The 13,192-nt window shown below is 42.2% G+C and overlaps 1 protein-coding gene across 5 annotated transcripts in view; it reads left to right on the forward strand.

Annotated features, from left to right (window-relative positions):
• The window catches only part of LOC122527015 (putative polypeptide N-acetylgalactosaminyltransferase 9), a 264,654-nt gene that overhangs the window by 122,465 nt on the left and 128,997 nt on the right, over positions 1-13,192 (forward strand). For all 5 annotated transcript variants that reach the window (XM_043650793.1, XM_043650788.1, XM_043650787.1 and 2 more), the window contains one exon: positions 1,136-1,341. The gene's annotated coding sequence lies outside the window, so the exon portion shown is untranslated. The remainder of the gene's footprint in view (positions 1-1,135; positions 1,342-13,192) is intronic.

A 13,192-nucleotide genomic window follows, 5' to 3' on the forward strand; every position in this document is an offset into this window, starting at 1 on the left:
AAAAAAAAAAAAAAAAAAGAAAGAGAGAGAGAGAGAGAGAAAGGATAGAAAAGAAAATATTTCTTAATACGTCAGAGAAAAATTCTATTACCCTGGACAGTAATATGCAGTTAATTTTCGTGACGAAATTGGAACTGAAAGAAGCAAATTGAAGATGGTATTACAGCACGTCAGAACTACTAAGCTGTCGCTAATAGAATTGTTGCTTTATCTGCGCAGTCAGTGCGGCGACACTGTCATTTTTATCCTTCTTGCGAGAGATCGGTCGAGAGAGGACGAACGCGGTCGTAATTATTATCGTCTCTTCCTTTTTGCCTTTCGTCTTCATTCGAGATCTTTTCTTTTCTTTTCTCTTTTTTTTCCACCTTCTCCGTTATCCTCTTTGTTGAGATATTATACGAACAGCTCGATGAGAAAAATTTGTTTCCTTCTCTTTTTCTTCATTACCGTGTCTGCTTTTCCTCGCTTTTTACAATTCGTCCCTCGTTTCCTTTCTCTCTCTCTTCCTCTCTCTGTCACGTTTCTCGCTGCGTTTCCTTTATGAAAAGAATCGCGCGAATAAAGTCCCTCGCTTCCTCCGCGCGTTCCGTGTGTGTAACCGCGTCTGTCATAATTACCGAGCCAGTTCTGCCTTTGACGCGCCCGGTAAACTTAAACCATCGCCTCTTCGGCCCTCCCCGGTTATTTAAAGGCTGACGACAACTCGATTCTAACGTCTGAAGTTCCCTTTGACCTTCAAACACTCTCTCGTTTCAAATATTCTTCAATGTGGGACAACCTCGATTTATAATTTGTAATTGCATTTGTAATTTCCAGTGGAAAGAGAACGTGTCGTACGACGCGTCTGACCACGCAGCGGTCAATATCACTTACTCGGGCGTTCCCACGGACAGAAACGTAAAGTGTTTGATTACTTTTTCGCGCGAAATGTATACGTAATTTGCAAAGAATTTCTTTACTAGTTTGTAATTATCATCAATCTACCTGTGAACATTTTCGAACCAAGATTCTTAAATTTGCAATTATTTTTCTTTTTTCTTTTTTTTTTTTTTTTTTCGTACGACAGTACGGTGGAAAATAATTTAACGCGAGTCTAATCGCGTTTACTTACCAGAGTCGGTTCTTTTACTTTCAGAGTCACCGAGGCGTGAGTGTCTACACGAAGTAACAGTTTTCCGGCTCGATTCCCAAAACTTTCACGGTTATTCGCCCGAGCCCGAGCGACTTCGTGAGAGATCGTCCTCTGCCATAGAAAACGAAAGTTGATGAATAGCGAGCGGAAGTCGATCATCTAGCCAAGGATCGGAAGCTGTGAACCGAGGACGTTCTCACGGCACGAAGGTAAGTTTCACTGATTTTGCGCTCTTAATTCTTTTCTTTTCTCTTTTTTTTTTTTTGTCGCCGTTAGCTACGATTTAATTTCGTAATCACATTACGATTTCGTTTACGCGTTCTCGAAACGAGCAACGAACGCCAAAGGAAAAACACTCGGAAAACTGAACGTATCATCTGAAATGTAACAAATTAATAGTTTCAGTGCCACTCGCTAGTCTTTACTGTCGTTAATTTACGAATTGAGAGAATGTCGTTCGTGATCGAGCGAAACAAGTCGAAGCAAAGGAGAAATTGATCGTGTTCGATAGATTCGATATCTATGCCAGGTACGCAGTTTCGTTCGCATGTGGTCGCGAATAGAAAACGGAGCAGTTCCAGGCAGTTGTCGACGAGGCGTTCAATTAGCCTGTTAAATCATCCGATAACAGGACCGTTCGGTGCTTTGATAATCATCCTCGCCGGTAATTTCTCTAGTGTCGCTGATGCGCGTATCTTAAAGTAATGGGTCACTGCTTACGTAAGTGCATGTCGATGCACTTTCGAGCAAGCAGAAATTCACCTACCTCTCGTAACTGCATTGCCTTTCATTTAACCAGACCAGCCATTTGTCATTTCGTTCACGAGGAACTAGCGACATCGTTCGAGATCTGCCATTGGCCATTGTACCACAGTTTATTCGTATGTTTATTATTTAATTCGTTTAACACTCGTTAACGACGATAAGACCAATTGATTTAATCTTTTTCTCACGAAGAGAAATTCATATTTTTTGCTTAATAACTTTTCAACTCGAACGTTTTTAACTGTGCGTTCTGTCTCGTCTGAGAATTTGGAAATTGGAAAGTTCAGTCTGCTGGCGGATGTGGCATTTCAACACGATAAAACGCGATTAACATGGGTTCGCTAATGCAACAAGGCGTCCTCGTGCACGCGGTTGAACGCGCCAATGCCGAGCTCCGTCGAGCCAAGCTATTATTGTTCCGAGACACGTACGCGAACGATAGAACTGAAATTAGCGTCGTCAAAGCCGCCACACTCGGTACACTCGGTGAACTTGCGAAACACCATACCCATTACGCGGATTGATATTCGGCGCTAAATAAACGTCACGTCGGAGCGAATTCCCCCAAGTTTATTGCAAGTTATATTCCTCTATAGTTTCCTAGCACCTCCTCCGGCCACGGTATCGCTTGTAAACTAGCAAATTTCCTGTTTCCTTTGCTCCACTCTGACTCGTTAACTCGTAAAGTTCTTTCGTCGTCTATCTGGCCAGCCGGTCTATTGGCGGTTCAGGGCTAATCTCAGTTCCGGGTGTACGTGTTCCTAATAGATAATAGACACGCCAAACCGCGTATCTCACGGGTCGTACATGGGATGCTCGAGGAGATACGCGATATCATCGTACACACTGGTGTATTCACGACTGGACTGGTCCTTTGTACAGCCCACCGGCACAAAGGATCCATGGACGAGAAATGGTACTTCCGCGAGAATAAAATTCTCCGGTGTCCGCGTGTCCGCGTTGAAAATCCAACGATTTTAGCAAGGCCGAGGTGAATTTTCTTCCTTACTTTCGTGGCTATGCGAGAGTTCGCGTTAATCATTTCCTCGGTTCCCTTTGTCCCGTGGCTCATTCGCGCTAATTAGCCGGACGAGCCAACTCTCCGAGGATAGCATCGTCGCGATGCTCTACGACGATTCTGCACAATGTTCTGCGCTTTGTCAGACCGGTCCAGGTGGCCAGGTGCAACCTACCTAGAATTTTGCTTCAACTTGCAGTTTCCAGCCTTTGTTTCTGCGTGATTGACTTCGATCTCTCGCGGTTAATTGCCACACAAACATCGCGTAGACAGCAACTGCGCGAGTTTGGCAAGCTTTCGACTTTTTCTCTCAAATATCTCGGTACTTTTTCTTTTTTTTTTTACACCGAAACTGACGAGTTGCAACGCGTACAAAGATATTTGTTCTTTCTTTTCTTTTTATCTTATCTCTAGGCTACTGCCTCGAATGATAACTCGTAACGCACGTCCCGGTGTCTCCAATTAATTTCGACCGCTTCGAGAATTGCTGTTTCTGCAGCTGGTGACTGCAACGTACCGTTTCCTTTTTCGCGGGCCGCGGCCGGCAAATGACATTTTAAGTATCTCTACTGCGGAATTAGGAACAACGACGTGGCTTAACGACTGTCCAACTTGAATCAGCCGTGTACCATCGCGGCAATACAATCAATTTCTGAATAACTGTTCTCGTCTTGTAATTTGAACTTGATTCACCCGTTTTTTGAATTCTTGCGCTGGAATGACGTGTAACAATTTTCACGTGCAAAATTGCAACTTTTTCTCAGTTTTAAGTATATTTAAATGTAACCCAGACAAAATAAACGATAACTTTGTTACTTCTTAATTACTTCTATCCAGTGACATCCATACCGACGAGTTAAAAAGACAAAGAAAGCGAATTATTGTATACCGTTCGGTCACTCGTTACGGTCCGCGACCCAGTTGCCAGCGCAACGGGTTAACATTAGAAAGATTAACACTGCCGACGATTAAAGCGTAAAGTTTCCATCGGTGAAATCCAAGTCGAGGAAAGCTTTTGTTTGCATATTTCACGAAATTATTTAAATCTCTAAAAATGCGTTTCGCGTCTATAAAATATCTTAAAAAAAATTATCAATTGGCCATATTTTGAGTTGATACAAGTGAATCTGTTTCTATCTGTTTCTTCAATTCGATTTCTCTTTCCCCACCCGGGGAAACAGCGGCTCGAGTTTCGAATTGTAGACGGTGTACGAACTACGTGTATAGAGGTTTCTTGAAAAAGCGCGGTCCTGTCGCGGACAGCGTTGTAAATTTAAATGAAAAGCAAATATACTTTTAATCTAATGGCGAGGGGGGGGGGGGGGGGGGGGGCAGGGGTTGAATCAAGAGTCGCCGCGCTTGTTGGCTCAACACAAACACGAAACACGAGCAAGTTCGATGCATTTCAAACATCCATACTGGGTGTTCAATATGGTAACGCAAACTTTGTTTTAACGCACGCGGGTGGGGGAGAAACTCGAGATCGGATCTCGTTTTGTCACTTGGATTTTCGGAACGGGCTCCCACTCCCCCCTTCCCTCCCACTCCCCTCTCCCGTGCCTCGATTTTTAATTTTCGTGAATTAAATCTCGCATTGTTTTCCCCTTAATTGAAAAAATATACACGCGTGTCCGCTTTGTATAGTATTACGTTTCGAACGCGAGAGAGAGAGAGAGAGAGAGAGAGAGAGAGAGAGAGAGAGAGAGAAGGAAAACAGTTGGTGAACATGAATATTAAAATCAGCGTTCCACGCCAGTGTATCAGGTTGTTGAAATTTTTCCGAACCAATTTCGATTGCGTTCCAATTTGAAATACAATACAATCTCCAGCCACAAAAATAAAATGCACGATAGAAATCCAGTCGTTTCCATTCGGAACGTCTTTGTTCGTCGAATTTGTTCCTAAAAAGTTTCCTTAATTTTTCCGCCAGCTTTATCGCACGCGCTCTATTGAAAATGAAAAAACGTTGGAGATAAAGCTAAATTCATGCGCAGTCGTATGAAATTTTGCTGTTTCAATACCGTTTGAAACAAAACGAAATACGCGGATTCGTCTGCTGCTATGCGAAATGTGTATATTATTGATTTTTAAATTGAAAAGATGAAATTGCAAAAAAATTGCGAAGCAAACCAGCCCATTTTCTCGTTCGCTGGAATTATTTGTCGGCAGAGGTAGTCAGGACGGAGAGAGGCAGGCAGATCTTGGCAATCATAAGCAGCTTGATCCTCTTAAACGTGAAGAATGGTATCATCCTTCCTCTCGAGGCGCCATCTTCAAACGCGCTGAGTCGTCGACGATGAAAAAGCGCCCTTAGCATAGGTTAGCCGTGGCCGGCTGGTAAGGTCACGATGGTGATTATCATGTCTGCGGCTTGCGAGTTATCTTGATGCAGTTTTCGTGCAAAAAATTTATCGTTGCTTCTCGCTCTTCTGCCTCGTGAGCGGCAGTTTCGCTTTAACGAGAGGATGATTGCGACGTCAAACGAATTCTCAGCTTGCGATCAGCTTTTCCTTCTCTCGTCTCCCAATCTCGGGCCTTTTCTCTCGTTTGTGTTTGAATAAACACGCGATGAAGAAGTTGACAACCGGGATAACCGGGTAATCAGGGGAAATCAATAATTCTAAAGAGCCAATTTTATCACAATTTTCTCGTCTTCAGACGAGTCGTGGTGTTATTTCTTTTTAATAAAACGCGACCTGTATTCCCAAGCGAAATTTAATTCGATTGAATTTCGCGATACTTCTCGATACCTTGACTCTTTATTGATTACATAATTCAGATGATTTCCCAAAAGGAAAACAACGATCGTAACTACAAATTGCAATCGGAAACGTAGAATCGCTTCGATTAAGCAGCTCTTTAAGCGCGTCCCAAGCCAAATTTCACTACAGGACAGTAAGTGAAATGATCAAGAGTTGCATTTTACCAATCACTCCCAGGTACTCCGATATTCCAATATACCGATATATATTCCATTCGATGAGGTGGCTCGCTAAAAAATTATCGACGCAGCATTCGTCGACCAAGTGAAAGTACATGCATCTATTAAATTTCCTAGCGCACGATCTAACAAAGAAATTGGAAAATGAGGCTGCGTTGTTGCCGATATTGTTCCTGTTATCCCCATTGTGTAAAACAGACACGCTCTCCTCGACTCTCTCTCTCTCTCTCTCTCTCTCTCTCTCCGTAGTTTTCATTCGTTCGATTGTTCATCTCGTCTGTGTTTCACTGTCCGTTCGGTTGGAAAGCGAGAGCGGTTTATCAACTTCCGCTTGGAGTCCATGGTAATTTCGATGACGCGTTGGCCGCGATAGGAGCGGCCGATTGCAGGCCTCGAGGTCGTCGCGTTGGCTCGTGAACGCGCGAGGACGCTTCGCGCGTAGGCGTCGAGCACGTGCAAGGGTGTCGTACTCGCCGGAATGCGCGTATCTGTCACCAAGTACGTATTGTTGTTCGGTGGGCGGATCGGTGCCAATACCGATCCGACCAAGGTCGCGCGTTTCATATCCAATCGCGGGATATCGTTCGAGCTGCGTTTATTCGCCGAGTCTTCGAGAAGAAAATAACTTACTTCTCGGTTATGTTACATTTATTTATTGTTTATTACTTTCAATTGTGCAATCGGAAATAATATCGTGCAATCGTTGTCAGGCGTTTGTTCATTTTCCATTTGACGAGTCGAAACGAAAAGAATTTTAATTGACTGTTTCAATCTGTCTTTCACGAGGACGTAATCACATCGACGAATCTATAAATGAAAATTCACGTAATAGTCGATAATATTCCAAGTATTGTGGACGTTTCAAGCTTGGGAATTGTAGCTATTTGAAGCGAAGTTTTTTTTCTTCTTCGTTCACCGACAATGGCTCGCCGATAATCGTTCTTAATTAAATCAAAAAAGAAGAAAAACCAGCTCTGCGTTCTCGCGATTCCGACGAATTTATATCGCGAATCGCAAAGGTCAGGCGCTATCTATAAACCTCGGAAATTAATCGAATTATACGCGATAAAGCCTTGATTCACCGACGGTGGAAACCGGGAAAACGAAATTCCCTTTGGACGCTTGCCGGTCCAAAAGTTTTTCCCTGGGAAATTATTGGACGGCCCGGCGGTGGTCGCGATAGAATGCTAATTATCGAACAAACGTACAACAATTATCGGGATTCGGTGGTTTCCGTGCCGCTCCAATTATTCATTATTCCCCGATGCGTCCAGGACGTGCATCCGCATCTAGGACAATCGACGTTCTTTTCGCGAGACTGCATCTAGTAACAGTTGTTCGTAGCTTTTATTTTCGATCCTCTCTTTCTCTCTCTCTCTCTCTCTCTCTCTCTCCCTCTCCCTCTTTCTTTTTTTTGCCTTTCTGTCTCTCTTTTTCTCTCTCTCTTTCAGTCGGCCATCTATGAATATCGATTTCTATATCACCAACCGCACTTCGAACACACTACGTTCATACTGGCCCAATAGACCGTTCCCATGAAAAAAATTTGGAAATTTAATTGTGTCGGCGGCAAATTGCCGTTGGCTAGTTCTCAAAAAAATTGCCAAGAGATTCTCGATAGCTCGAACAGCTGAAATACCGTGAAATTTAATAAATACGTTGCGTCTCTCTGGAGTATAATGGAGTATATCTGGGTTAATTAAGATGTTCGTTTTCAAATTCTTTTCTGTGTCTCTGTCTCGCGGTGAGAACTGTTCCCTCGGACTCGTAGTTTTTACTCAAGTCGAGGACTTTGTTACTGCTACGACTGTTACTTTTCTTTCGAGAGCATTTCCACCGAGACGTTGTAAATGTAAAACGGTTGTGCTCGTACACACGAAACTCCACGATTCTCGGGCCTTTAAGTAATCTTTAATGAAGCAACTGTTTCCTCGCCGAGGAACTGTCGACTTTGTGTTTCCCCGCGCAATCCTCGCGATGCGTGCTCTTTTAATAACAAAATTCTGCTCGTGCCTTCTGGCGGCTGAAGAATTTTTCATATACCTTTCAGTTTCAACAGGGAATTCCGCGTTGCTCGAGAGGTCGAATTACAGATGTGATTTCCCGAATGAATCCGACTTCTTCTCCGATTTGTACGTAATTTCGTAGATCACGTCAGAAATTAATCTTGCCGTTTTAATTGGAGGACAGCAAACGTTTTCGCGTTTCAATTATTTGTAACAGAAACTCCTCGCGGCGTTATTATTAGAAATCAACTAAGATATCTATCCGATCGATCTGCCACGAAGAAACTCGATCGAGCATACACGCGGTTACAAGATCCCCCTTCCTGCATTGTGATAATTACTCGTATTGTATCGTGTCGTTTCTCCGCCGTCTATTCTCATTGCGATCACGTTTCATTTATCATCGAGGCACGTCTCGATGAGAAAAACCATCGGGAACGTGACTTTCACGTACGTACGTTGCTAATCCGACTAAAACTAGCTAGCTCTAGCTGTTTCGCTTCATCGTTGATGTTCACGCAGCTGACGTGGACGTTGAAACGCGTCTCGTATCCGGGTGAATGAAAAAGATGACACTTTTGTTCCTATAAAATTGCGCGCGTGTGTCTGCGAGTCGAGTTTCTAATGTCATGGACATCCTGCAGCACGACGGTGTTCTTTTTCCCCCCCGAGAGAGTAACTTGCAGCCGATTCTAGAAGTTTCGGTTGGAAAAAGAAAACTAACACGCGCCGATGTGCATGTACGTGCACTTGAACGCAAATTTGTAAAACCGGTATTCACGTCGCGATATGTGAACTGTACTTTAGTCAGTCCAGCCTCAGTCTACGAAATAAACACACGCGTTTAATAATAATTTGACTCGTCGGAATTTTAGAAAGAAAAAGAAAATTTCATTTCGCGAGTAATACACGTAGGAAGTGACAATGTGTTAACTACCAAAGTGATGAAAATGACCAGTTTATAATTATCATATATTTATAACAGAATATTTTTAAATATTCGAGTGACTTAACGAAATATATTAATAGCAGCTCGCGCGTTCCTTGCTGTGTCGTGAACTTTTTCTTGCACCTTGCATCTTTAATTTCTTTCCTACGAATATTACACTTCAGTCGTTTCAGTGTTAAAACTTTGGTAGTTTCAGTATTAAAATTTCAAAGTCCAATCTTTTTAGAAGTTAAGAGAATGTATATTACATATGAAATCTCTCTCTCTCTCGAGGATAATAGAGGTTAATAAACTCCAAAACTTTGTACCATCGAATCGAGAAAAACACCCAGAAGAAGAAGAAGAAGAAGAAAAAAAAGAAGAGCATCAAACGAAGAAACACCCTGATTCGTCCCTTGAAAAAATTCTTTCACGCTTGGGTTGTACAAAAGCGCCCAATCAGAGAGCGCTGAAGATCTGAAAGAGCAATATGAAATCTCATCGAAGAAGTCAATGGCCAGAGAGGAAGAAAACGAGGGGGGAAAATTGAGTGAGAGAAGTGGCGAGAGTAGGAGAGATCTACTCTACCGCCGGGTGTGCAGGAGATGGTTTAAGAAGTTTCTTCTCGGAACCGAAGAAGAAGGCTCGCAGGCGAAAAGGAAGCACAGCCTAGGTAACCGCTGCTTTCGGTAATCCTACTTGGGAAGTTCGGTAATGCCGTGGCTATGAATAACGCTGGGATTACCTGGCCGAAAGTCGATGCACGGATCTCTTCGTTCGTTCGTTCGTTCGTTCGGGCAGCGGCAACTTTCGATTCTCCGTATCGTCGTTCGCTGTTTGACTTTTCCGTGCAACTCTTTGTCCACCGGATAAGCGCAATCAGAAATTGCCGGAAGTTTCCGCCGGAAATTGGCCGTTGTTCGCGGTCCGCGCGCTATCGACCGATCACTCTCTTACTTTTCGCGAGAATCTCAGCCTTCCATTTCCCTTTCTCTCGTTCTCTTTTTTTTTTTTTTTCTCAATCGGACAAAACTAGAACCAGCTTCTCCGGATAAATTTTTGTTTATAATTGGTAACATCGATCAACACGTTGATCGCCGCGTATGACTGGGTCACAGTCAAGTTTCCATAATCATATATTATTTTTATTACTATTTATACTATACTATTTATTACTATTTATTACTATTTATACTATACTATTTATTACTATTTATTACTATTTTACTATACTATTTATTACTATTTATTACTATTTATTACTATTTTACTATACTATTTATTACTATTTATTACTATTTATACTATACTATTTATTACTATTTATACAGCTATTTATTACTATTATAAGCAAGTGTTTATTACTATTACTATTTTTACATCTCAAAGCAAGAAATATTTAATAGACGAATAAAGAAATCATTTAGCAAAAAAAAAAAAAAAGAAAAGAGTTTTCAATAGCAAGTCATTTTTAAATTAACAAATTAAATTCGATATCAAATAACGATGTAATAACGATATAGTCAATTTTTGAATTATTTTGAATTAGTTATAATTACATTATGTACATAAAAATACATAATACTGTTGTAACAGTTATTTACTTACTTGATTTGCGCTCGGCGATCGATTTGATTTGCGAAGAAGACTCTCTGTCGAATTCAAAGATCGTTATCGACTCGATAAAAAGAAACGTTAGATAAGAAAGCGATAAGAAACGACTCGACGACGAGGTCGAGTGTTTTGCAACGATAACTTTTCACAGTGGCAATTATTATCTTTCGTGACTGGATGCCTTGTCCGGGCTATTTTCATTGCGCGAATACACGAGAAGTTTTGCGTGAAAAGTTTCCGCAAAAACCGCTTCGATACCCGGCTATGATCGTTTTAATCAACGGGAGCCATTAATAGTACGTTGTCATCGTACGAATCGTTGCGAGCCGGTGCTAACCGCTCGGAGATCGATCTTGACTCGTTGAGACGTAAAAAACGCACGCTCCTTGGTACCGCGAATCGACATATTGTCCCGCGGATCATTTTTGCCGGCCGATTGCGACCATTAAATCTCCCCGTGAGATTTATGTGCATAAACGTTTTTTGTAAGACGAGATGGATTTTTCGGTAATTGATTTTCACTATAGACGGTTTCATCGAGCGATATTTTATCGCCGATTCGATCTCGATTCGAATGTGTACGATTTTTGCGTACACCCGTACGAAAATTGTGTGCAACCTCAACGGAGTGATTTTTCCTCTTTGAAATTGAGCGTTTGCAAAATTTCTTCTCGAGAAGTCAGAGAGATTGGATCAATCCTTCCAAATTAATCCTTGTAAAATCCTTGTTCGCACTTCGTCGTTTGTTTATAAAGTTTTCTATTTTCAGAAATTGTGGTGCTCGCAACACAGAGAATTTCGAGCACCAGCGTTGTTCGTCTGTTTACGATTACGATTCTTCTCTCGGTGAATAAATAGGAGGTAGATAAATTTCTAAGGAGCTATCTCTCGCAACTTATCGCGACATCGATGAAATTTACTCTTGTTACGCGCTATCTTATCGCCAAGCCGAACAAGTTACCTCGCTTTTTGAAACTAGTCTACACAGCGCGTGATTCTTTTGAAAAATTTCGACCGGTTTATTTATTAACCGGAGAACCACAATCTCTTTTACGCGTTTACTCGTTTTTACAACGAGTCGAAATCTTCGTTTTTGTTCGCTGTTCCATCTCTGTTAGAATTGTTACTTAAATGTTACTTAAATATTGATACGATCTTCAACTTGTGAATTAATGTAATTACTTTGTTAAAGTTGTATCGTACGCTGATAAACAGAAACACGTATCTAATCTAACAAGGGGAGAAGCATCGACGAAACGTTATTTTATCGTTAATTACCTTTCCTTCTGTCGGACTGGTATAGCCGATATTGCCAGATCGCTTGACGCGTTTCCACGTGGCTTCCGGTAGCTTTGAATAATGGCAAGTGCACGGCCGACGGTGAAAACTGAGAATTAATAACGGCAATTCGTCGGAATCCCGGCCGAATTTCCAACGTTGCTCTCGATGGCACGTCAGCCACAATTTTCTCTCTTACTCACGTTCCCTCCAATCGTATTTTACGAATATCTACCGAAAAGTCAATGTTTCTCCTGCTCTCTATTATTTTTTTTTTTCTCTCCTTTGTTCAAACTTTCCGGATTCCGGGTTTAAAAATCAGTTGCTTCGAAAATTGGGACGAAATTCCTGGAAAAAGAAAAAAGAAAGTGCTCTGTCGAATCGCGTTTTTCCTTTTTCAAATGAATTAAAAGCGTCGCGACAAAGGACAACGTACTCTTGCTAAAAGAATTCCTTCTCTCTCTCTCTCTCTCTCTCTAGGCATTATACAGCGCAACAGCTACGAGGTCACACGACTGAAAACGAGGAATTAATATCGAGTAATTTGTTCAGCTGGCTGGAAATTTTCCGCATCGGAGAAACGAGTAATCACGATGATATGTCATCCGTACGCGATCTACGAATTTCCTCCCTTTTTTTCGCCATACGCGCGTTTTGCTTTTTTTTTTTTTTTGATTTTTCAAAAACTCTGCACAACGCAATGCGGTCGGTTCACGCAGATTTGCATAATTCATTATCCCCAGCAGTCTGCTCGAATCGATTTCGTTTGAAGAGCAACGCTTCCCTTTTCTCTCTCTCTCTCTCTCTTTCTCTCTTTGCTGGTTTGCTGCTACTTTGTTCCGTTGGTTTGATCGGTTGTGGGATTCTCGGACTTTGTTAGAAAAATCGGAAACAAAATATAAATTTTTTACTTTCAAAAGTAATTTCCCTCTCTCACTCTGTCTGTTTCTGTTATCTCTCTGGTATGTAAAAAAATTGCTCGGTGACTTGGAAATGACGAAAACGCAAATTCACCGGGCTGCTTTTCGCGTAATCCCCTAGAAAAAACCGAGGGAAAAAATTCAACGAGGGAGCAGCATCGCGCGCGATCCTTTAAGCGAAGATTTATCGAGCAAACGGCTCGAGGATACCGGATAATCCGGAGAACCCGCCAGCTGGAAAATTATTAATAAACATATTCAGAGGAAGAATTTGTCGCCGCTAACCGACGCGGCGCGACACGACGTCCCAGACGTCATTAGAATTTCCCATCCGCTGGCAATCCCACCCAGCGACCGCCGCTAGAAATTCAGATAAAAGTGGCTTTCATCTCCGTTGGATAATATATTCTCGAAAGGGAGAAGATCGCGTCGGGCGGCCATTTCGATTCGCGAGCAAAAGGAAGAGATGGTTGAGATCGCTGGCTGGCTGGCTTGCTTGCTTGCTTGCTTGCTGGCTGGCTGGCTGACTGGGACTAGGCCCGGTGTTGGATCCGAGAAACTGGAATGTCGACCCAACGTGGAAAGGTCAG

This window comes from Frieseomelitta varia, unplaced genomic scaffold (genome assembly GCF_011392965.1).
Source record: "Frieseomelitta varia isolate USP_RPSP 00005682 unplaced genomic scaffold, Fvar_1.2 scaffold_207, whole genome shotgun sequence".
NCBI lineage: Eukaryota > Metazoa > Arthropoda > Insecta > Hymenoptera > Apidae > Frieseomelitta > Frieseomelitta varia.